Source organism: Capra hircus, chromosome 10, assembly GCF_001704415.2.
Source record: "Capra hircus breed San Clemente chromosome 10, ASM170441v1, whole genome shotgun sequence".
NCBI lineage: Eukaryota > Metazoa > Chordata > Mammalia > Artiodactyla > Bovidae > Capra > Capra hircus.
In genome coordinates, this window is record NC_030817.1 from 48,125,743 (window position 1) to 48,148,228 (window position 22,486).

At 40.6% G+C, this 22,486-nt stretch overlaps 1 protein-coding gene across 5 annotated transcripts in view; it reads right to left on the reverse strand.

Moving 5' to 3' along the window:
- RAB27A (RAB27A, member RAS oncogene family) overlaps window positions 1–22,486 on the reverse strand; it is an 81,809-nt gene that overhangs the window by 32,553 nt on the left and 26,770 nt on the right. The window contains exon 1 of one of the 5 annotated variants that reach the window (XM_018054229.1): window positions 8,469–8,570. The exons of the other annotated variants lie outside the window; for them this stretch is intronic. The gene's annotated coding sequence lies outside the window, so the exon portion shown is untranslated. Of the gene's footprint in view, window positions 1–8,468; window positions 8,571–22,486 lie in introns of those variants that run through there. 5 annotated transcript variants of the gene reach the window in all.

Consider the following 22,486-nt stretch of genomic DNA (forward strand, 5'->3'; position numbering starts at 1 on the left):
AGTCAAAGGCTTTGGCATAGTCAATAAAGCAGAAATAGATGTTTTTCTGGAACTCTCTTGCTTTTTCGATGATCCAGTGGATGTTGGCAATTTGATCACTGGTTCCTCTGCCTTTTCTAAAACCAGCTTGAACATCTGGAAGTTCACAGTTCACGTATTGCTGAAGCCTGGCTTGGAGAATTTTGAGCATTATTTTACTAGCGTGTGAGGTGAGTGCAATTGTGCGGTAGTTTGAGCATTCTTTGGCATTGCCTTTCTTTGGAATTGGAATGAAAACTGACCTTTTCCAGTCCTGTGGCCACTGCTGAGTTTTCCAAATTTGCTGGCATATTGAGTACAGCACTTTCAGAGCATCATCTTTCAGGTTTTGAAACAGCTCAACTGGAATTCCATCACCTCCACTATCTTTGTTCGTAGTGATGCTTTCTAAGGCCCACCTGATTTCACATTCCAAGATGTCTGGCTCTAGATTAGTGATCACATCATCATGATTATCTGGGTCATGAAGATCTTTTTTGTACAGTTCTTCCATGTATTCTTGCCACCTCTTCTTAATATCTTCTGCTTCTGTTCGGGCCATACCATTTCTGTCCTTTATCGAGCCCATCTTTGCATGAAATGTTTCCTTAGGAGACAGGGATCAAGACCATCCCCATGGAAAAGAAATGCAAAAAAGCAAAATGGCTGTCTGGGGAGGCCTTACAAATAGCTGTGAAAAGAAGAGAGGCGAAAAGCAAAGGAGAAAAGGAAATATATAAGCATCTGAATTCAGAGTTCCAAGGAGTAAGCATCTTTTAATTTCATGGCTGCAGTCACCATCTGCAGTGATTTTGGAGCCCAGAAAAATAAAGTCAGCCACTGTTTCCACTGTTTCCCCATCTATTTCCCATGAGGTGATAGAACTGGATGCCATGATCTCAGTTTTCTAAATGTTGAGCTTTAAGCCAGCTTTTTCACACTCTTTCACTTTCATCAAGAGGCTCTTTAGTTCTTCTTCACTTTCTGCCATAAGGGTGGTGTCATCTACATATCTGAGGTTATTGATATTTCTCCCAGCAATCTTGATTCCAGCTTGTGCTTCTTCCAGCCCAGCATTTCTCATGATGTACTGTGCATATAAGTTAAATAAGCAGGGTGACAATATACAGCCTTGAAGTACTCCTTTTCCTATTTGGAACCAGTCGGTTGTTCCATGTCCAGTTCTAACTGTTGCTTCCTGACCTGCATACAGGTTTCTCAAGAGGCAGGTCAGGTGGTCTAGTATTCCCATCTCTTTTTATGTTGGTATTTTAGCACACAAAGAGGAACAGAATAAAATACACAATGAAGAATTTGGGCCACTCAGACAACATGTTGTGCACACAACTTCCAGCAAGTACCCCAACCTACTGATCCTTGAGAAGCCAGTTCATCAAGGCCTCCCAACTGCATTGCTCTTACTAAAAATATGTCAGATGTCCACATTTTAAGCACTTTGCATGCATTAGGGCAAAACCCTCATCACAGCCCTAAAGATACACATCATACATACTTCCTCCCTTGGAAAAATCTCAGTGCCATTCTATCATGAATGCCACAGTGAAAGGAGGAGTAAGTGGGTCTTGGGCAGTCTAACACATGTCAGCATGGACTTAATTCCAACGTATTGTTGAGATACAGAAAGAAGTGGAGGTTAAGAGCATGGACTCTAGAATCACAACACATGTGAGTTCAGTCATGTCACTTTAGAAAACTTAATGTCTTTTGCCTCAGGGTCTCCATTTTAAAAATGGGAATGATATTCTATTCTATTAATACTGTTATGTATATGCTTTGTTATTTTAACTTTTTATTAGTAGGATGTATCTTATATCTCACAGTTTTACAACCTATAACAACTTGCAATTGTTTGTAAATAAAATGGCACTAGAAATACAGTTGTGTGAAAACTTTTCAATAGCATCTTCTAGCAAAATCAAGATACAGCATCAACACATTTAGATTTGATGAAGCACAATAGTAAATCTATCTCAAACATCTGTTGTGAGAATTGAGTTAGTGTATACATATAAAGTTTGGAATAGTGCTTGGCACACAATAACTGCTATTAGCATCATTACCTAGCAGTCTAGTTCTGAAGGGTCAATACCCAGGCAATCTTCCTCCCTAGAAATCTAAAGACAGAACTGAATCCCTAAAGTAAAAATAAGACTCTATGGAGAGCATTTGAACATAAGGTCACTCCTTCCAACACAATACCTCCTGGAGGAAGTAGCATCTAAACCTCAAGGAAATGTCTTCTATTAATAAAAGTCAAGAATGCCCTCAATTTTGGATAGGCAAAAGGCTTTCTTATCCAGCTCACTTCTTTCTCTCCTCCTTACACAAATATTTTTTCAAAGTGCTCTCCACCCTCACTCTCATCAGAGTAACAATAGAAGGCAAGGAACACCCACTTCTTCAACAAGTACCATGTGGTGACACATGCCTGGTAAGAGAAAGTCAATGATCTTCTTCCTTATTTGAAAAATAAAAGATATTTTAATTGCTCTTTAGGAAATAAGATAGAAGAAAATGGTTTGGCTAACACAAAGGGGAAGATCTCTGTGTGTGTGTGTGAATCTCTGTGTCTCTGTGTGTGTCTCTCTCCCTCACACACACGCACAACATAGTCCAAATTCTCCATGAAGCTCCCTATTAAATTCAGTCATAGATTCTGGCCTTAGGATCCCCTATCACAAGGCAGAGTCATCCTAAAGTTATCCCAGATAATCTGGCCAGTTCTTGAAAGCTTGATTTTCCCTCTACCAACCATATTTAGTACAGAGAGTAACAAAGCAGGGAGAGATAATATTACCTGAACCACTACCATATGCCACAAATGGTGGTAGACAGTCATGACTTTTTGTCATCATCCTTAAGGAGAACTTCAAGTCTGCATAAGAAAGGGATGTTCTCTTAATATGGTGGTAAGTAGGTTTGGGTTCAAATTCTGAACCCTTGTTGGTGTGACTTGGCCCACGTTCTTCACACTAAGCCTCCATTCTTAAACTACAAAGTAGAAATAACATTACAAACCTCACTGGGTTACCTTAAGGATGAACTGACATAAACCACAGAAAATTTTAGCACACTGCTTGGTCTGCATTCTGTTCAATAACTGAAATTTCTCTTTATCAATACTATTACTAAAGCATAGCCTCATCACATTCTTATTAAGCAAAGCATGTAATTTCATAATCAGTGCCTGAACCTTCTGAAAAAATTGAAAAATTCAATTTAGGTGCAGTCATGTACAAGGCCTTTATCACAAAAGTTACCTTGGCATTCTGATCTAACAGTGAGTTTTAACTGGGTGATTTCAGCACTGTCAGAGCTACAGGGTTCATCACCAAAGCATTTTATAATATACCAAGATTTGAGTAGGGGCAACTTGTGTTTACCAAATGAGCTCTGGCTACCACTGTCTTCAGTTCAGTTCAGTTGCTCAGTCGTGTCCAACTCTTTGTGAACCCATGAATCGCAGCACGCCAGGCCTCCCTGTCCATCACCAACTCCAGGAGTTCACCCAAATTTATGTCCATCGAGTCAGTGATGCCATCCAACCATCTCATCCTCTGTTGTCCCCTTCTCCTCCTGCCCCCAATCCCTCCCAGCATCAGGGTCTTTTCCAATGAGTCAGCTCTTCGCATCAGGTGGCCAAAGTATTGGAGTTTCAGGTTCAGCATCAGTCCCTCCAATGAATACCCAGGACTTATCTCCTTTAGAATGGACTGGTTGGATCTCCTTGCAGTCCAAGGGACTCTCAAGAGTCTTCTCCAATACCACACTTCAAAAGCATCAATTCTTCGGCACTCAGCCTTCTTCACAATCCAACTCTCACATCCATACATGACCACTGGAAAAACCATAGCCTTGACTAGACAGACCTTTGTTGACAAAGTAATGTCTCTGCTTTTTAATATGCTATCTAGGTTGGTTGTAACTCTCCTTCCAAGGAGTAATTTCATGGCTTTTTATTTTAATTTCATGGCTGTAATTACCATCTGCAGTGATTTTGGAGCTCCAAAAAATAAAGTCTGACACTGTTTCCACTGTCTTAGGTCACTGCAATTGCTACACCCTGAAGTGAAACACATTTACTTTCACTGTGAAAGCAAGATGTGTACTGCCCAAGAGTGGGGCTCCCCATTTCTACAGTAGGAGACACCCTCTGCTCTCTGTGCACATGACCTTCCTCCTCTCAATTTCTGGTCTAGTTTGAATGGATACATTTCTACCCTCCTGAATAGGTTGACAGTGAAATAGATGAAATTATAAACAAAGAGCTTATCTTGTTTGTGCAAAGATCTTAGGTAGGGACTTCCTTGATGGTCTGGTGGCTAAGATTCTGAGCTCCCAATGCAGGGAGCCAAGGTTCAATTCCTGGTCAGGAAACTAGATCCCATATGTGGCAACTAAGACACAATGCAGCCAAATAAACAAAAGTAAATATTAAAAACATTAAAAGAAAAAAAAAGATTTCATGTGCCATAATGAAGATCAAAGATCTCATGTGCTACAACTAAGACTTGGTGTAAACACATAATCATTCTTTTCAAGAAGATCTTAGATAGAGAGAAGTTAAGTAGAAATGTAATGGCTTTGAAAAACAGAAACAGGAATCTCTTTCTTTCTTGTCTCCTTATTGAAAGATGACTTTGGCTTTATCTAAATTCAGAATATTAGATTATAAGTGTATTACATATTCACCTATAACCTATGATTTGTAAATGGATTCTTGTCAATATAGTGTTTTGTAGTAATATCATACGTCCACCATTAGTAGTGAAAAGAAAGGCATGTGACTAAAAACTGACAGATTCTAAATTTACATATCTTAATATTTATACATGTGCCTGTTACATAGGAATATTCCATTTTCCCTATTTAAACAAAGTGAAAAGACTAACTTCTAGCAGATGATGATATCTAAATGTCATTTAGATGATATCTAAAGTGCCAAATTATTCAAAGAAAAAAAAGAATTATCTACAGAAACTGTTGAATTAAATACACATTTCCAAATATTTCCAGGACATCCAAATATATCATTTGTAAAAGCATCCTTCAGACATTTGCAATTCTTTATGAGTATTAAACAGAAGGTCCAGAATAAAGAAAAAAATAAACAGTACAAACCCAAGAGTTGACCTACTATTTCTGAGATGTTACCATCACTTCTGTAGGTAAGCAACATAAACCAGTAGACCAATAATTCAAGCAACTACAAAAAGAAGGGGCACCAGAATGTTTCATGAAAGTAGAAAATGTTCTTCTGGAAGACCACTATCAACAACTCAAATGAGATACTGGCTTTTTTGTTTTTTTAAGCTGTAGAGATCATTGATTCATTTATTCCAAAGACATTATTTGTTGTCCACACCTCTTTTAGGATCAGAATACGAATGTTTACCGAAATTTATGAAAAGTATACACTGGGTGATTTATTACTCACAGTTTGTGACAAGTACATCTTGTTTTATAGACACAGGGTAACAGGAATAAAGGTGTACTACAGAATCTGTCACTTGTGAAATATAGGCAATACCGTGGTAATAGGAGTGGCTGTTTGGTTTGCTGAGTAATATCTCAAATAATGTGAAAGTATCCCCATAATGGTCACAACCACATGTCCTGTCAATGGAATGTCTCGCCCATGGCTAAATGTGCTTCTTAAAGACACCATGAAGCAAGGAAGCCTCCAAGAATTACAAAGAAGTGAAATACCTGTGAAGTCTACTCCCTTGAAGACAATGAAGGAGTCAAGGTCTCCTAAATTCAAACAATGGGACATCACCACCCACCTGTGTAAAGTAGCAAAATGCATGGTGGAAACCGATATATCATAGCTCTTCTAATGACTGCAACAGATTAAGGTTTGAAAACTGATATTATGTCATTAAGACTGGTGTTTTTTTCCTGATATCTTAAGAGGGACACTGAACCTAATAAAGCTTCCAAAGAATGGAGTAAAAATATTTTCTGAAAATGGAAAAGGAGGAGTGACCTAAGCTTGGTTCAGTTCAGTTGTTCAGTCGTGTCTGACTCTTTGCAACCCCATGGACTGCAGCACGCCAGGCTTCCCTATCCATCACCAACTCCCAGAGTTTATTCAAACTCATGCCCTTTGAGTCAGTGATGCCATCCAACCATCTCATCCTCTGTCGTCCCCTTCTCCTCCTTCCTTCAATCTTTCCCAGCATCAGGGTCTTTTCAAATGAGTCAGTTCTTTGCATCAGATGGCCAAAGTATTGGAGTTTCAGCTTAAGCATCAGTCCTTCCAAAGAGTATTCAGGACTGGAGAAGGGAATGGCAAACCACTTCAGTATTCTTGCCTTGAGAACCCCATGAACAGTATGAAAAGACCTAAGCTACCTGGAAGGCAATATATCTGCAAGACTAACTGATTCATAGAGGAAATCCTGCTATTAAGTTTTGAAGAAGTAGAAGTGAAGAGTCGTTGGCTATGCCAGAGTGATGCCAAGCTCCCAGGGCCAAGACTCAAAGATGGAAATATGAAGAGTGAGCATGTTGCTGCCACAGCCAGGACTGGAAGGATTACAAATGAAGAAGCACTCAAAGGACCTGAAACTGAAGAATGCATTTCCAAGGTTGCAAACCACAGAATACCCTTCCATTTATGACTGAGAAACAGAGTTGAGGATTCTGCCAAGTCTGGTCCTCCTGGAATGTGGGAGGGCTGGAAGGCCTTTGGCCAACACAACCTGGCTGTCCATGTGCATCTCACCTGCTTCAAAGCTTTTCATGTGAGGTAACCCAGGGAAGACACTGATTTCTCAGAGGAAATATACCCAATCGAGAAGAGAATCACCTCACTTTGTGATGGAGCAACAATACTTCTTTTACAAGAAAATTTTAGGATGAAAAAAAAATTGTGAATTAAAAGAATCCAGACCTGTTGAAGATGACTGTCCAAACAATGAAAACAACTGGGTAAATATCCCTGAGTTGGCAGTAGCTGGGGAAAAGAGGGTTCCTTCATCATTGCCTTTTTAAAAGACAAGGACAAAAACTCTATATTTATTCATGTAGAGAAACTGTGTCCAGAGTACACCACTGTCCTGCCTTTCTAGACTCCTTCATTTGCATACTAGGACATCATTGTCACTGTTGTTTTGTAAGTGATTTTTTACAGTGTACTGTAACATTTCCCTGACTTCTTAATCAAAGGGCACAGACTGTACCTCATCTTTTCTGTGATGAGATGCATTGTGCCCCAATGGCTCAGTGGTAAAGAATCCACCTGCCAAGGCAGGAGATGTGGATTCAACCCCTGGGTCAGGAAGATCCCCTGGAGGAGGAAATGGCAATCCACTCTAGTATTCTTGCCTGGAAAATTCCAAGAACAGAAGAGTCTGGTGGGTTACAGTCCATGGGGTCACAGAGTCAGACTCAACTGAGCAAGCACGCACTGTAAGTACATACTTTCAGGAACTGTGAATGGTGAGGGCTCCTATTACACATACCCGATTGAGGAGAAGCATTGGTCTGGCATACAGATACTCACAAAGGCCACTAAGATGCACTGGATATGTCTTTACTTCTCCCTCATTCTGCCGACCCCATAGCCTTGCCTGCGCTGACCACATCAGAACACAGCTGTTCTCTGCCCCAGGGATATGCTTCTCAGATGCAGACTGGCTTATGAAAGCACATCATCTCTTCACAGCTGGTTTTCTTTTCCCTAGTCTCCTATCTACCCTATGATTCCCTCCTGTTGGGTTCTAACAGTCCCACTTCTACTCATTATCCCGAGTCATGACCCCTCTGCTCTCTCTCCTTTTCTGGCTGTCCTGTCCCTCATCTCCAGGTACTTGTCCCAAACTTCAGCTTGTGCGAGCAAAAACTGACCTTACACTAGCGATGCCAGTCAGTGAATACTGGTGCTCTCCTTGTAACAGTGAGCAGCTATGTCAATTTTAAGGTATTGGACCCTCCTTCACAAGCTCATGCGCTACTCTGTCTTTAGGGACTTCTGCTTTTCCAATAAGGAAAGGAGTTTTCCTCCAGCTAAGTCTGGGAACAGGGCCATTTCTGAAACCCAAGTGCTTCTCCATGGTGCCAGCTTGGGTTTATCATATATTGATGAAAACGCAGCATATAGACACAGTTGATCATGAGTTTAAAACACTATTGTCTATAAATATTCCACCATATGTTAACTTAGTTCTTTTAAAAACAGTAAAATAGGCTCAGAAAAAAAAATCAAACTATTTCCTGATATTTTAGCAGCACCAGACAACAGTACTAGGATTCTTAGCCTCTCTCGTTTGGCGCCGGTAAGTTCTAAACAGCCGGCTATAGGTCTTTCTAGCCTTTGTCAAATCCACTCTCTCTGTTAATATATTTATAACACATGTTTAGCTGCTCCCTACATATCATATTCTTTAACAGCTAAATCAAAAGGGAAAAAAAAAGAAACTCACCTATGGCCCAGGTCCAGTGGGATATACTTCTTGTTGATTCTCAAGAAGTCTTGCCCAGTTCCACCTATTCAGCAGGCAGTCTTAGCAAGGGACTGTTTGCATTTCTATCAACATCTGTGTATAGACTAGGGTGTGTCTTGAGTTTACTTATGCAAAAGAGGACAGAAGTATTTGCAGTCATCCAGCCTATTTCTAAATCAGCCTGTCAGATCACTGTTGGCTTTTTTGTGATTATTGTTGTTGTTTTCTTATTTTATTACCTTTGGATCAGTAATTGTGGTCTGCTTAATATCAAATTGAGGGGGTTTGTTAAGTATGAAAATAATCTGTAGTCCCTGTTTGTTGCATGCAGAATTACATATGTGCTAGTTCAAGCTAGTTAGTTGCATTTTTCAATCTGATATATCCTTGTTTATGTTTTCCTACTTCACCTGTTAGGTTCCAAGAAAATTATCTTATTTTAGAAAATTAAGCACAAGACAATGTCTTAAAGGAGATGAAAATAACACATCATAAAAGAACAAGACACTGCAGTCTGTATGAGAGGCCTCAAGTTTGTGGGATCTCAAGTCTTCTGGGATCCATGGAGGTGCTTTAAGAGTCTATAAACTTTCATTCAAATGCCTTTTTTCCTCTTTATTATTTTTTTTAAACTGGAATAAAAATCTACAGTCAAATGAGTTATAATCCACACTCAGAGATCTCCAAACTGCTCACTGACACTGCCTGGCAAAGTTATTTGCTAGACTAGTGCACATTACAACCCTCTCAATTAATGATACATTTACGAGAGAATTCCAAATACTATTCCAAATACTACATAGTATTTGGTATTTTCATAAATATGTCATTAATTGAGAAGGTTGTAATGCATACTAGTCTTTCCTTATTTTCTTTCATTTTTAAAAATCTGGAGTGAATTCACATGTCTACTCTTGTAAGAGTAGTTAAGGAGGCATGTGTGAGCAACACTCAGTAAGTGACAGCAAGCCTCAGGTATGTCTGTTCAGCACACAGTGGCTTTTTTCCTGTTAGGACAGTCAATTGAGCAATAAGGGATGAACACATTATGTTGCATCCTAACCTTTTATTATAGATCGCTACAGAGCTGATTTTATATTTGGGGAGCTTCTTGGCTGACTTACAGCAGCTGTAAGTTTGGGTTACTTTTTGTCCATAGTAGGTCAGTGTCTCCTAGAGAAGGCAATGGCAACCCACTCCAGTACTGTTGTCTGGAAAATCCCATGGACAGGGGAGCCTGGTAGGCTGCAGTCCATGGGGTCGTGAACAGTCGGACATGACTGAGCGACTTCACTTTCACTTTTCACTTTCATGCATTGGAGAAGGAAATGGCAACCCACTCCAGTGTTCTTGCCTTGCAGAATCCCAGGGATTGGGGAGCCTGGTGGGCTGCCGTCTATGGGGTCGCACAGAGTCGGACACGACTGAAGTGACTTAGCAGCAGCAGCAGGTCAGTGTCTTTACAGCCAGCTGGACGCTCTGGCACTGGGGCTCAGAAAAACTACCGAACGTCACTGTCACAGACCCTTCACTCCCTCAGAAAACTGCTCTTGTCTAGCTGGTTGCAAACTTTCCTTAGCAAGTTTCTTCAAATGGAATCTAACCTGGCACTCTAATATATAAAACAGGTGAATTTAGAACCACTCTGGTAAAAGAAGTGAAGGTAAGCCCACCTCCAAGGCCTGTGAACCCAACAAGGTCCTAACAAGAGCTCCACCGCACACATGTGGAAAATCAGTGTGGAAAGCTCAACCTCAAATGGCTCTGAATCATCTCACTTGCCTTCAACTTTGTACCCAACACTTTCTTTCTCCCTAAACAACTCAGACTGACAGCTCATTACAAGGTTTGCTAGGCTTTTTCATTCAACATCTCCTAAAGACACCATCTCTCACATCTTGCCCACTTAACCACAACCTTAGGGCTCTTCTTATCTGGGAGCGAAAATCTGGAATGTATTGAAAGACCCTGGTAAGAATTCCAAAAAGGGCTAACTGGAGCTTCAGAAAACAAGGAAAGAGTCTTGGAAACAATGATCATTGAGTCACTCAAAGGGAAAGGAGAGCTGTGGATCTAAGGCTGCATAGTCCAGGGAAAATCTAGACCAGACTGGCCAGAGATGAACCAAGCAGTAGCATCCTCCTTGGGACAGAAAACCAGTGTACTTGCAAAATGGAACTACTGGAAGGATGTTTATAACCAGCTACACTGCTGATTTTTCCCTAAAGGGCATTACAAAGTACAGCCACATTATTCTTGACGGACACAACAAACTATGCTTGGGCAGAACCCTCAGAAGTCAAGATATGCTTTAAAGAACACAATGAAATGATATAGCAAACTTACTATATGATACAGCAAAATAACTGAAAATATATTATTTTGCTCTGTATCATAAGCCACTTTGTACTAAAGTACAGCAGAGAATAACAGAGCAGATAGGAGAAAAACCTAAAATCCTCTGCACTAACTTGACTTTTTCCATAAATTCAAAAGGAATTACTAGTATTGTAGTTTCTCCACAGGAGCCCTTGTTCCAGCTAATGGCTGTATCATGAGGAATGCTACACATGCAAGGACTGCTACTTAGAACCATTGGAAAGTTCCAGGGAAGGAGGAAAGGGCACAGGTAAGATGGGAACAGAGCAACCCCTAGTGTTCCCTACCCAAGAAGGCAGCCTCATATGAAGGTGGCACAAAACCAACTTCAGTTCAGAAGGGATAAATAGAAATGGAGGTCCCAGACAGGTGGACAGAGTCATGCCAAAGTTGAACACCAACAGAGTAAGGAATAGATCAAAAAGGGGGAGAGGTGGCTTATGAATTCGAGGAATCAGGAGGACACCTACCCATACACACTGGGAAGACCACTTAGCTCATCAGGAACAACACTTAGAATCTAAGACCCAGGTAGTAGTTACTTTACCAAAAGCCAGAGAGATTCTTAGCTAAGTCAGGGAAATTATTCCAACTATTTGCTCCCTCCTGCTTAACCCATGCAATTTCCAAGCCTCCCTAATCTACCCAAGCAGGTTCCTGCCCTGTGCAAATGGAAAACTCAAGCATTCTGGTTAGAACTTGGTCCCCAAACCTACACCCATCTTTGTCATCAACCAGGTAGTAAGCACACCCATGGGAGTCAAGCTCCTATTTTCTTTTCTGGCAACACTGCGTAGCATGTGTTAGTTCCCACCCTGAACCCATGCCCCCTGTTTTGGAAGTTTGGAGTCATAACCACTGAGCCACAAGGGAAGTTCCAAGTTCCATTTTCTGAATGCACCTATTAGAAAGACATTTGAAGGGAGGGGACTAAGAATATAGGGGCCAAAGTCAGTGAGCAAGATGGTCACTCAGAAAGAATCTACAGGGCCTTATTAAAAGAAAGAGTGAATAAAGAGACCGCAATATAGGTACGCTAAGGCAAAATAAAGATTCTGTGTTAGCAAGGAAACTATGAATCTGCAGGAGAATAAGTCAAGAGGGGAAAGAAAATTACAGACAAGAGGAGCATAAAACACATGAAAGGAACACCGTGAGGATATAAGTATTTGTGCATGAATAACAGATTTACAAGCTACAATTTAACTTTGTTTGAGAGTTTGGAGGAAACTACAGAAACATGTAATACTGTACTTCATCTTAATGAGGATAAAATGAGAATCTATATAAGAAAGAGGTGACTTCAAAATAGTAAAAAAAAAAAAAGTTTTATAAGCTACACATGGAAGTCATTCTCATAATTCTATAATCATGCTTTAATAAACCCACTTGTTAAAAGTATAAAGTTAGCCCTCACATGGGCTTCCCTTGTGGCTCATTTGGTAAAGAATCTAAGAGATGGGAATACCCTCCACCTGACCTACCTCTTGAGAAATCTATATGGAGGTCAAGAAGCAACAGAACTGGACATGGACCAACAGACTGGTTCCAAATAGGAAAAGGAGTATGTCAAGGCGGTATATTGTCACCCTGCTTATTTAACTTCTATGCAGAGTACATCACGAGAAATGCTGGGCTGGAAGAAGCACAAGCTGGAATCAAGATTGCCAGGAGAAATACCAATAACCTCAGATATGCAGACGACACCACCCTTATGGCAGAAAGTGAAGAACTGATGAGCCTCCTGATGAAAGTGAAAGAGGAGAGTGAAAAGGTTGGCTTAAAGCTCAACATACTAAGATCATGGCATCTGGTCCCATCACTTCACAGCAAATATATGGGGAAACAATGGAAACAGTGACGACTTTTATTTTTCCGGGATCCAAAATCACTGCAGATGCTGACAGCAGTCGTGAAATTAAAAGACTCTTGCTCCTTGGAAGAAAAGCTATGACCAACCTAGACAGCATATTAGAAAGCAGAGATATTACTTTATCAACAAAGGTCCTTCTAGTCAAAGCTATGGTTTTTCCAATAGTCATGCATGGATGCGAGAGTCGGACTACAAAGAAAACTGACTGCCAAAGAATTGATGCTTTTGAAGTGTGGTGTTGGAGAAGACTCTTGAGAGTCCCTTGGACTGCAAGGAGATCCAACCAGTCAATCCTAAAGGAAATTAGTCCTGAATATTCATTGTAAGGACTGTCGCTGAAGCTGAAACTCCAATACTTAGGCCACCTAATGTGAAGAACCAACTCATTTGAAAAGACCCTGATGCTGGAAAGATTGAAGGAGGGAAGAGAAGGGGAGGACAGAGGATGAGATGGTTGGATGGCATCACCAACGCGATAGACATGAGTTTGAGTAGGCTCTGGAAGTCGGTGATAGACAGGGAAGCCTGACATGCTGCAGTCCATGGGGTCACAAAGAGTCGGACACAGCAGAGCAACTGAACTGAACTAGCCCTCACATACCAACAAATTTGATTGCAAAAATTAGTAAGTTGAGCACTTTGACCTCAAGAATTACCTTTCCATTAAAATAATGATGTTGTCACTGATATCATTTTAATTTAGAACTTTCCTATTTGTACATCACAGAAAAATACAATTGCTATGTAGGTATCAAACACTGAAAAAAAAACAAAACTTGTAACAACGATACTGAAATTTTCCTAGAAATGAGTATCATCTTAAAAGTTAATATGCAAATATTCAAGAAAAGCTTTTCCATATTTACATTTTAGATAGAACATGATAAAGAAAATTATTCTGCATAGAAATCACAATTTTTTATTTGAAATAATTTCCCTTAACTACTGGTACCTCTAAGCAGTTGAGGTACATACAGCTTTAGCTTTTATAAAATAGTTCTAAATTGAACATTTCTGACACAGAAAAGAACAGGCTCAACTTCTATTACTTCTCCTCTAAAAGCTCTTGATTTTGATCTCTGTAGGAGACAGAACTTCATAAAAGAACATGTGCAGGCCTCTCTAAGGAAACTGGACATTTACCGCATGCATTCTAATGCAAGAGGCTTCACATCTGGTTCAGATGCAAAATGATTGTTAACTCAGGAGATGCAGTGTGACTTTCCAAACCAAAATCTGGAGCATGTGGTCTGTCAGTGGATTTTTATGACCCTTTTAAGAAAAGGCAGAATTGGAAATACAGTTTAGCTGTCAAAAGTACTGGAATTTCTAAAGCACCTCACTAACTTTCAGGGCAATGCAAACAAAAGAAAGTGAAATGAAGCAGGACCAGAACAGCCATGGTGCTGGTCATCACAGCACATCTCTGGGCACAGAGGACACGTGCAGTCATTTGAATTCCCTTCACTTCTGACCATCAGGGCTCAGGACTGAGACCCTACTGATCACCATGGTGGAGAAAAGGGGAGGGAAGTTGTTTCACCAGCAACAACCTCGTCTACTTATGTTCCTTTTCTCATGGCCTCAGTAATTAACAGAATGATCACAAACTAAGCCAAATGTTTCTCTACCCATTCAAATGTCACCCTAGAAATCAGTCCTCCAAAGCCACATCAAAGTCTGGATATTCCTTTAATCAACGTTTTCTCAACGTATCTGAGTGCTCTATCTTCATTAACCTGGACAGGTGTTAGGCTACTTCTGAGTACTCCTCTCCCATCCCTCATCCCCGCAGTAAACTTTTTGTGTTGCCTGGACTGTCTTCTTGGGCGCAGCTTCCCCTCCGCCCCTTACCACCGGTCTGACAAAAGGCCAGCTGCCACTCCATTGCTAATTGTGTCTACCATCTGACTTTCTCTGACAGCTCCTCCGCTTCCCTCTGTTCCCTGCTGATTACATTCAGGAATGACTCAAGAAGTGTCTTAGAGCGCCACTGACAGCTGCTCTTTTTTGGTAAATTAAGTTACATTTGCATTCAATTTAACAGTATTTGATAAGCAATTTCTACATGACCAGTACTCTGTTGGCAACTGCAAATGGCACAGGAGAAATATGTGATCTCGCCACTCTCCTCAAGAAGCTAGCAATCAGGATAAGGAAACAAAATGAACTCATTTTCCACAAAAGACACAGGAAACAAGATCATCAGGAAGCAAGATGTCACCCAGCACAGGATATCAAACATGTAATTGGGCTTTGTCACTTCCAGCTGTGTGATCCATGGCAAGTCACGTAACCTCTCCAAGCCTGTTTCCTCAATATGAGAGATTTTATCTATCAAGATCATTGGAAGGACTGAAGACCCTGAGCAGTCAAAAACAGGGCACAATCTGACCAAGGCTTCAAACAGGGGCCAGGACTTGAGTTGAACACCTTCAAAGCAGTGAGGAGTAGGAAAATGGCATGTCTGCTACAAAAGCATGTTTGACTGCAATTTAACAGGTACTGAGAAGCCCAGTTAACTACTTCAAAGGCAACAAATGTAAATAAGATATAGTCCTACCCCTCAGAATTTACAGCCAGAGAAATATAAGACAAATACACAAATAACTATAAAGCTGGCTATAAATTCAAAGGAATGCTTATGAGGTAATGTGGCAAGTTGAAGAGGGCTGGACAACTAACCGTCAGTGTGCTGATATTAGTTTCAGCTCTGCTACCACCTGTGTGTGATCCAACACTTTCCAGGCCTTGCTCCCTCAAATACGAAATAAGAGGGCTGAACTCAATGGTCTCTTCCTCACACAGTTCTCGGTTCAAAGAGTTTGGCCATGAGAAGCTTAAATGGGGTCGTGGTGGCAGCTGCCCCTTGTATCACCTCTCACTCCTTAAAGATAAAAGCCTAGACATGAGAATAAGATGGAACAGAAATAGAGGCGGAAAATAGACTGGGAAAGACTAGAGATCTCTTCAAGGAAGTTAGAGATAACAAGGGAATATTACATACAAAGATGGGCACAATAAAGGACAGAAACGATAAGGATCTAACAGTAACAGAAGAGATTAAGAAGAGATGACAAGAATACGCAGAAGAATTATACAAAAAAGGTCTTAAAGACCCAGGTAGCTACAATGGTGTTGTCACTCACCTAGAGCCAGACATCTTGGAATGTGAAGTCAAGTGGGCCTTAGGAAGCATTACTACGAACAAAGCTAGTGGAGGTGTTTAGCTGAGCTATTTCAAATCCTAAAAGATGATGCTGTGAAAGTGCTTCACTCAATATGCCAGCAAATTTGGAAAACTCAGCAATAGCCACAGGACTGGAAAAGGTCAGTTTTCATTTCAATCCCAAGGAAAGGCAATGCCAAAGAATGTTCAAAATACTGCACAACTGTGCTCATTTCTGGAGAAGGCAATGGCAACCCACTCCAGTACTCTTGCCTGGAAAATCCCATGGATGGAGGAGCCTGGTAGGCTGCAGTCCAGTGGGTCGCGAAGAGTCAGACATGACTGAGCGACTTCACTTTCACTTTTCACTTTCATGCATTGGAGAACGAAATGGCAACCCACCCCAGTGTTCTTGCCTGCAGAATCCCAAGGATGGCAGAGCCTGGTGGGCTGCCATCTATGGGGTCGCACACAGTCGGCCACAACTGAAGTGACTTAACAGCAGCAGCAGTCTCATTTCACATGCTAGCAAGTTGATGTTCAAAATCCTTCAAGCTAGGCTTTAACAGTATGTGAACCAAGAACTTCCAGATGTACAAGCTGGATTTAGAAAAGGCAGAGGAACCAGAGATCAAATTGATAACATTCATTAGATCATAGAAAAAGCAAGAGAATTCCTGAAAAACATCTACTTCTGCTTCACTGAGTACACTAAAATCTTTGACTGTGTGGATCACAACAAACCAAGGAAAATTCTGAAAGAGATGGGAATACCAGACCACCTAAGCTACCTCCTGAGAAATCTGTATGTAGGTCAAGAAGCAACATCAAGTAGAATCAGTCATGGAACAACAGACTGGTTCCAAATTGGGAAAGGAGTACATCAAGGCTATATATTGTCACCTTGCTTATTTAACTTAAATGCAGAATAGTGAAGAAAACTGAAAGTCACTCAACCATGTCCGACTCTTTGCAACCCCATGGGCTGTAGCCCACCAGGCTCCTCTGTCCATAGACTTCTCCAGGCAAGAATACTGGAGTGGGTTGCCATTTCCTTCCAGACGGGAACTTCCCTACCCAGGGAAGTTTGGACCCAGGTCTCCTACATTATAGGCAGATTCTTTATCACCTGAGCCACCATGGAAGCCTCAGAGTACAAGATCCTAGGCTGGATGACTCCCAAGCTGGCATCAAGATTGCTGAGAGAAATATCAACAACCTCAGATATGCACATGATACCACCCTAATAGAGAAAGCAAAGAGGAACTAAAGAGCCTTTTGATGAAGGTGAAAAAGCTTAAAACTCAGCATTTAAAAACTAATATCATGGCATCCATACTCATCACTTCACAGCAAATAGAAGGGGAAAAGTAGAAGCAGTGACAGACTGTTTTCCAGGGGCTCCAAAATCACCATCAACACCGATATCAGACTGATTATATTCTTCGCAGCCAAAGATGGAGAAGCTCTATACAGGCACCAAAAGCAAGACCAGGAGCTGACTGTGGCTCAGATCATGAGCTCCTTATTGCCAATTTTGATCTTAAAGAAAGGAGGGAAAACCACTAGATCATTCAGGTGTGTCCTAAATCAAATCCCTTACAATTATACAATGGAAGTGAGAAATAGATTTAAGGGACTAGATCTGATAGAGTGACTGATGAACTCTGGATAGAGATTTGTGACACTGTACAGGAGACAGGGATCAAGACCATTCCAAAGAAAAAGAAATGCAAAAAAGCAAAACGGTTGTCTGAGGAGGCCTTACAAATAGCTGTGAAAAGAAGAGATGTGAAAAGCAAAGGAGAAAAGGAAAGATATACCCATTTGAATGCAGAGTTCCAAAAAACAGCAAGGAGAGATAAGAAAGCCTTCCTCAGTGATCAGTGCAAAGCACTGAAATACAGGAAAACAACAGAATGGGAGATACTGGAGACCTCTTCAAAAAAATTAGAGATACCAAGGGAATATTTCATGCAAAGATGGGAAAAATAAAGGACAGAAATGGTATGGACCTAACAGAAGCAGAATATATTAAGAAGATGTGGCAAGAATACACAGAAGAATTGTACAAAAAAGATCTTCATGACCAAATAATCTTGATGGTGTGATCAGTCAACTATAGCCAGACATCCTGGAATGTGAAGTCAAGTAGGCCTTAGGAAGCATCACTGCGAACAAAGCTAGTGGAGGTGATGGAATTCCAGCTAAGCCATTTCAAATCCTAAAAGATGATGCTGGAAAGTGCTCCACTCAATATGCCAGCAAATTTGGAAGACTCAGCAATAGCCACAGGACTGGAAAATGTCTGTTTTCATTCCAATCCCAAAGAAAGGCAATGCCAAAGAATGCTCAAACTACCACACAATTGCACTCATCTCACATGCTAGTAATGCTCAAAATTCTCCAAGCCAGGCTTCAGCAATACGCGCACCATGAATTCCAGATGTTCGAGCTGGTTTTAGAAAAGGCAGAGGAACCAGACATCAAATTGCCAACATCCGCTGGATCATGGGAAAGGCAAGAGAGTTCCAGAAAAACATCTATTTCTGCTTTATTGACTATGCCAAAGCCTTTGTGTGGATCACAATAAACTGTGGAAAATTCTGAAAGGGATGGGAATACCAGACCACCTGACCTGCCTCTTGAGAAACCTATATGCAGGTCAGGAAGCAACAGTTAGAACTGGACATGGAACAACAGACTGCTTCCAAATAGGAAAATGGGTACGTCACAGCTGTATATTGTCACCCTGCTTATTTAACTTCTATGCAGAGTACATCATGAGAAACACTGGGCTGGATGAAGCACAAACTGGAATAAAGATTCTGGGAGAAATATCAATAACCTCAGACATGCAGACGACACTACCCTTATGGAAGAAAGTGAAGAAGAACTGAAGAGCCTCTTGATGAAAGTGAAAGAGGAGAGTGAAAAAGTTGGCTTAAAGCTCAACATTCAGAAAACTAAGATCATGCAATCTGTTCTCATCACTTCATGGCAAATAGATGGGGAAACAGTGGAAACCGAGGCAGACTTTTTATTTTGTGGGGCTCCAAAATCACTTCGTATGGTGACTGCAGCCATGAAATTAAAAGACACTTACTCCTTGGAATGAAAGTTATGACCAACCTAGACAGCATATTAAAAAGCAGAGACATTACTTTGCCAACAAAGGTCCATCTAGTAAAGGCTATGGTTTTTCCAGTAGTCATGTATAGATGTGAGAGTTGGACTACAAAGAAAGCTGACTGACAAAGAATTGATGCTTTTGAAGTGTGGTGTTGGAGAAGACTATTGAGAGTCTCTTGGACAGCAAGGAGATCCAACCAGTCCATCCTAAAGGAAATCAGTCCTGAATATTCATTAGAAGGACTGATGCTGAAGCTGAAACTCCAATACTTTGGCCACCTGATGTGAAGAACTGATTCATTTGAAAAGACTCTGATGCTGGGAAAGATTGAAGGTCGGAAAAGAAGGGGACAACAGAGGATGAGATGGTTGGATGGCATCACCAATTCAATGGACATGAGTTTGAGGTAAACTCTGGGAGTTGGTGATGGACAGGGAGGCCTGGCATGCTGCAGTCCATGGGTGTCTCAAAGAGTCAGACACAACTGAATGACTGAACTGAACTGAACTGACATCTGAACCAATTCAGAACATACCAAAGGAGAAGGATGGGTACCAAAGAATGACATTCCTGGGACATTGGTGTGTACATGTTCAATAATACAAGACAATGCCAAACTGGGGGCTTCTCCAGTGGCTCAGCGGTAAAGAGTCTGCCTGCAGTGCAGGAGCCATGGGTATGATTCCTGGGTCAGGAAGATTCCCTGGAGAAGGAAATGGCAACTCACTCCAATAATCTTGCCTGGAAAATCCATGGACAGAGGAACCTGGCTGGCTACTGTCCATGGGGTCACAAAGAGTTGGACATGACTGAGCAACTCAACCACCACAGCTGTTTTACACTCCCAACTTCACATCTTCACCAACATCAGACTTTTTATTGTCAGACTTCTCAAAATGGTACCAGACTGTAATCTAAACTGGCATTTATTTGGTTGCTAATGTGGTTGAGCAATTCAATTTCTTTTCTTTTTTTTTTTTTAGTTTGTTGGCCATTCAGTTTCTTCTCGTGGAAAAGCATAGTCATGTCCTTTCCCTTTTTTTCTATTGGGTTGTCTTTTTCTTATGAACATGCAGGAATTCTTTTGAGAAGAATATTCTAGGTACTCATCCTTTGACAGTTACAGTGGTTGCAAATATCTTCCTCCTATTTGTGGTTTGTCTTTTTACTTTTTCTAATTGAAATACAGTTGGATTTGCAATGTTGTATAAATTTCTGCTATACAGTAAAGTGACAGTTATTATATATATACATATGTATGTGTGTGTGTGTGTGTGTGTGTGTGTGTGCGCGTGTGCTAAGTCGCTTCAGTTGTGTCTGACTCTCTCTGACTCCGTGGACTGTAGCCCACCAGGCTTCTTTGTCCATGGGATTTCCCAGGCAAGAGTACTGGAGTGGGTTGCCATTTCCTACTACAGGAGATCTTCCTGACCCAGGGATTGAACCCACGTCTTCTGCACTGGCAGTGGGTTCTTCACCACTGAGCCACCAGGAACACTCTCTCTCTCTCTATATATATATATATATATTTTTTTTTTAATATTCTTTTCCATTTTGGTTTACCTCTGGATATTGACTACATAGTTCCCTGTGCTATACAGTAGGACCTAGTCGTTTGTCCTTCCTCCTTTTCAATAGCTCAGTCTTCAAGCAGTCATACCTATCAATCTTTTATACATAGTTTTCTTTATATAATATAAAACAAACCCATGGACTTCCCTCACGGTCCAGTGATTAAGGCTCCACACTTCCACTTTGTGGGGTGCAGGTTGAATCCCTCATCAGGGAAGCTCTGCATACCTCATGATGTGACCAAAAACAAAACAAAAATACAGCTAAGAAATCCTTCTTTACCTAAAGTGATAAAGATATTCATCTACATTATTTTTCAAAAGATTTTACTTTTCACATTGTCTTCAACCCAGTGGTAATTTTTAAGGTGCATGTAGGAATCCAATTTCACTAATTTTCCCTGAAAGACACCTATTTATCATAGTACCATTTATCGAGAAAAATTATTCTTCTCCGAGTGAGTCACCATATTGGGGCAGATCTGTTTCAGGATTCACTCTTTTGTTCTTTTGGTCATTTTCATTACCCATGGGCCAATGTTATAAGGCCTTAGCTACTGTGACTTTATAACACAGCTTTAGAAGGCAATGGCACCCCACTCCAGTGCTCTTGCCTGGAGAACCCCATGGATGGAGGAGCCTGGTAGGCTGCAGTCCATGGGGTCGCTGAGAGTTGGACACGACTGAGTGACTTCACTTTCACGCATTGGAGAAGGAAATGGCAGCCCACTCCAGTGTTCTCGCCTGGAGAATCCCAGGGACGGCGGAGCCTGGTGGGCTGCCGTCTATGGTGTCGCACAAAGTCGGACACAACTGAAGCGACTTAGCAGCAGCAGCAGCATACCTGAGTTATAAAGGCATACCTGAGAGGACCAGATCCCGCTGCCTCACTGAGGACATTCTTGACTTTTCATGCTTCCATCTAAGTTCCTCAGAATGTGAGGATGTTTGATCAAACTGAGAAGACTTACATATTCATGATATTGAATCTTTCTATCCATGTATATGTATGATCTCTACATTTATTGATGCCTTCTTTAATGTCTTTACAAATGTCAAAGTAAATTCCCTTCATAAAGACCTTGCACAGTTTTAGACTTACTGATGCTTTATATTTTTGTTACTATTATAAGTGATATCTTTTAAATATATATACTTACATTATATTACCATCTATTTATTAGTCACACTATTCTAATGATTTGTTATACATAGCTGAAAATACATACATCTTTTTTTCTTTTCTAATCTTTATACATTTTATTTATATTCCTTGTCTTGCTGTGCTAGTTAGGACCTCCAAAAGTACTGAATAAATATCTTGATTCTAATGTTTCACTGTTAAGAATAACATTTGCTGTAGGTTTTTGGCAGACCCTCTTATCAGGATAAGGAAGTACTCCACATATTCCTCGTTTTCTAAGAATAAGTATTACGGATGTACATCAATTTTATCAAATTTTGCTTCTAAATCTATTGAGAAAAATACGTGATTTTTTCTCCTTTGTTAATTCATAAGCTTTTACAATTATTCTGCTTTTTATCTTTATTTTTCTTTTAGTTTTCTCTCTAACTTTCCTAACTTCTTCTTATTGATAACCTGTACCCAGGACTTCTCTTTCAATGTCATTGCTTCTTCCAAGTCCATTCTTGAGGAAAGGATGCTATAATTCTCAGAGTCATTAATAAATATTTGGATGAATAAAAAATGAATTGTCTATTAAGTTCCATGTAATTGAGATGAGTTACTCAAAGTTCAGTTCAGTCGTTCAGTCATGTCTGACTCTTTGCGACCCCATGAAAAACCAACCTTCAAATATAACACATCACAGTTTACATAAGTTGCTCTAGTTTGGGGCCAAAAGAAAAAAG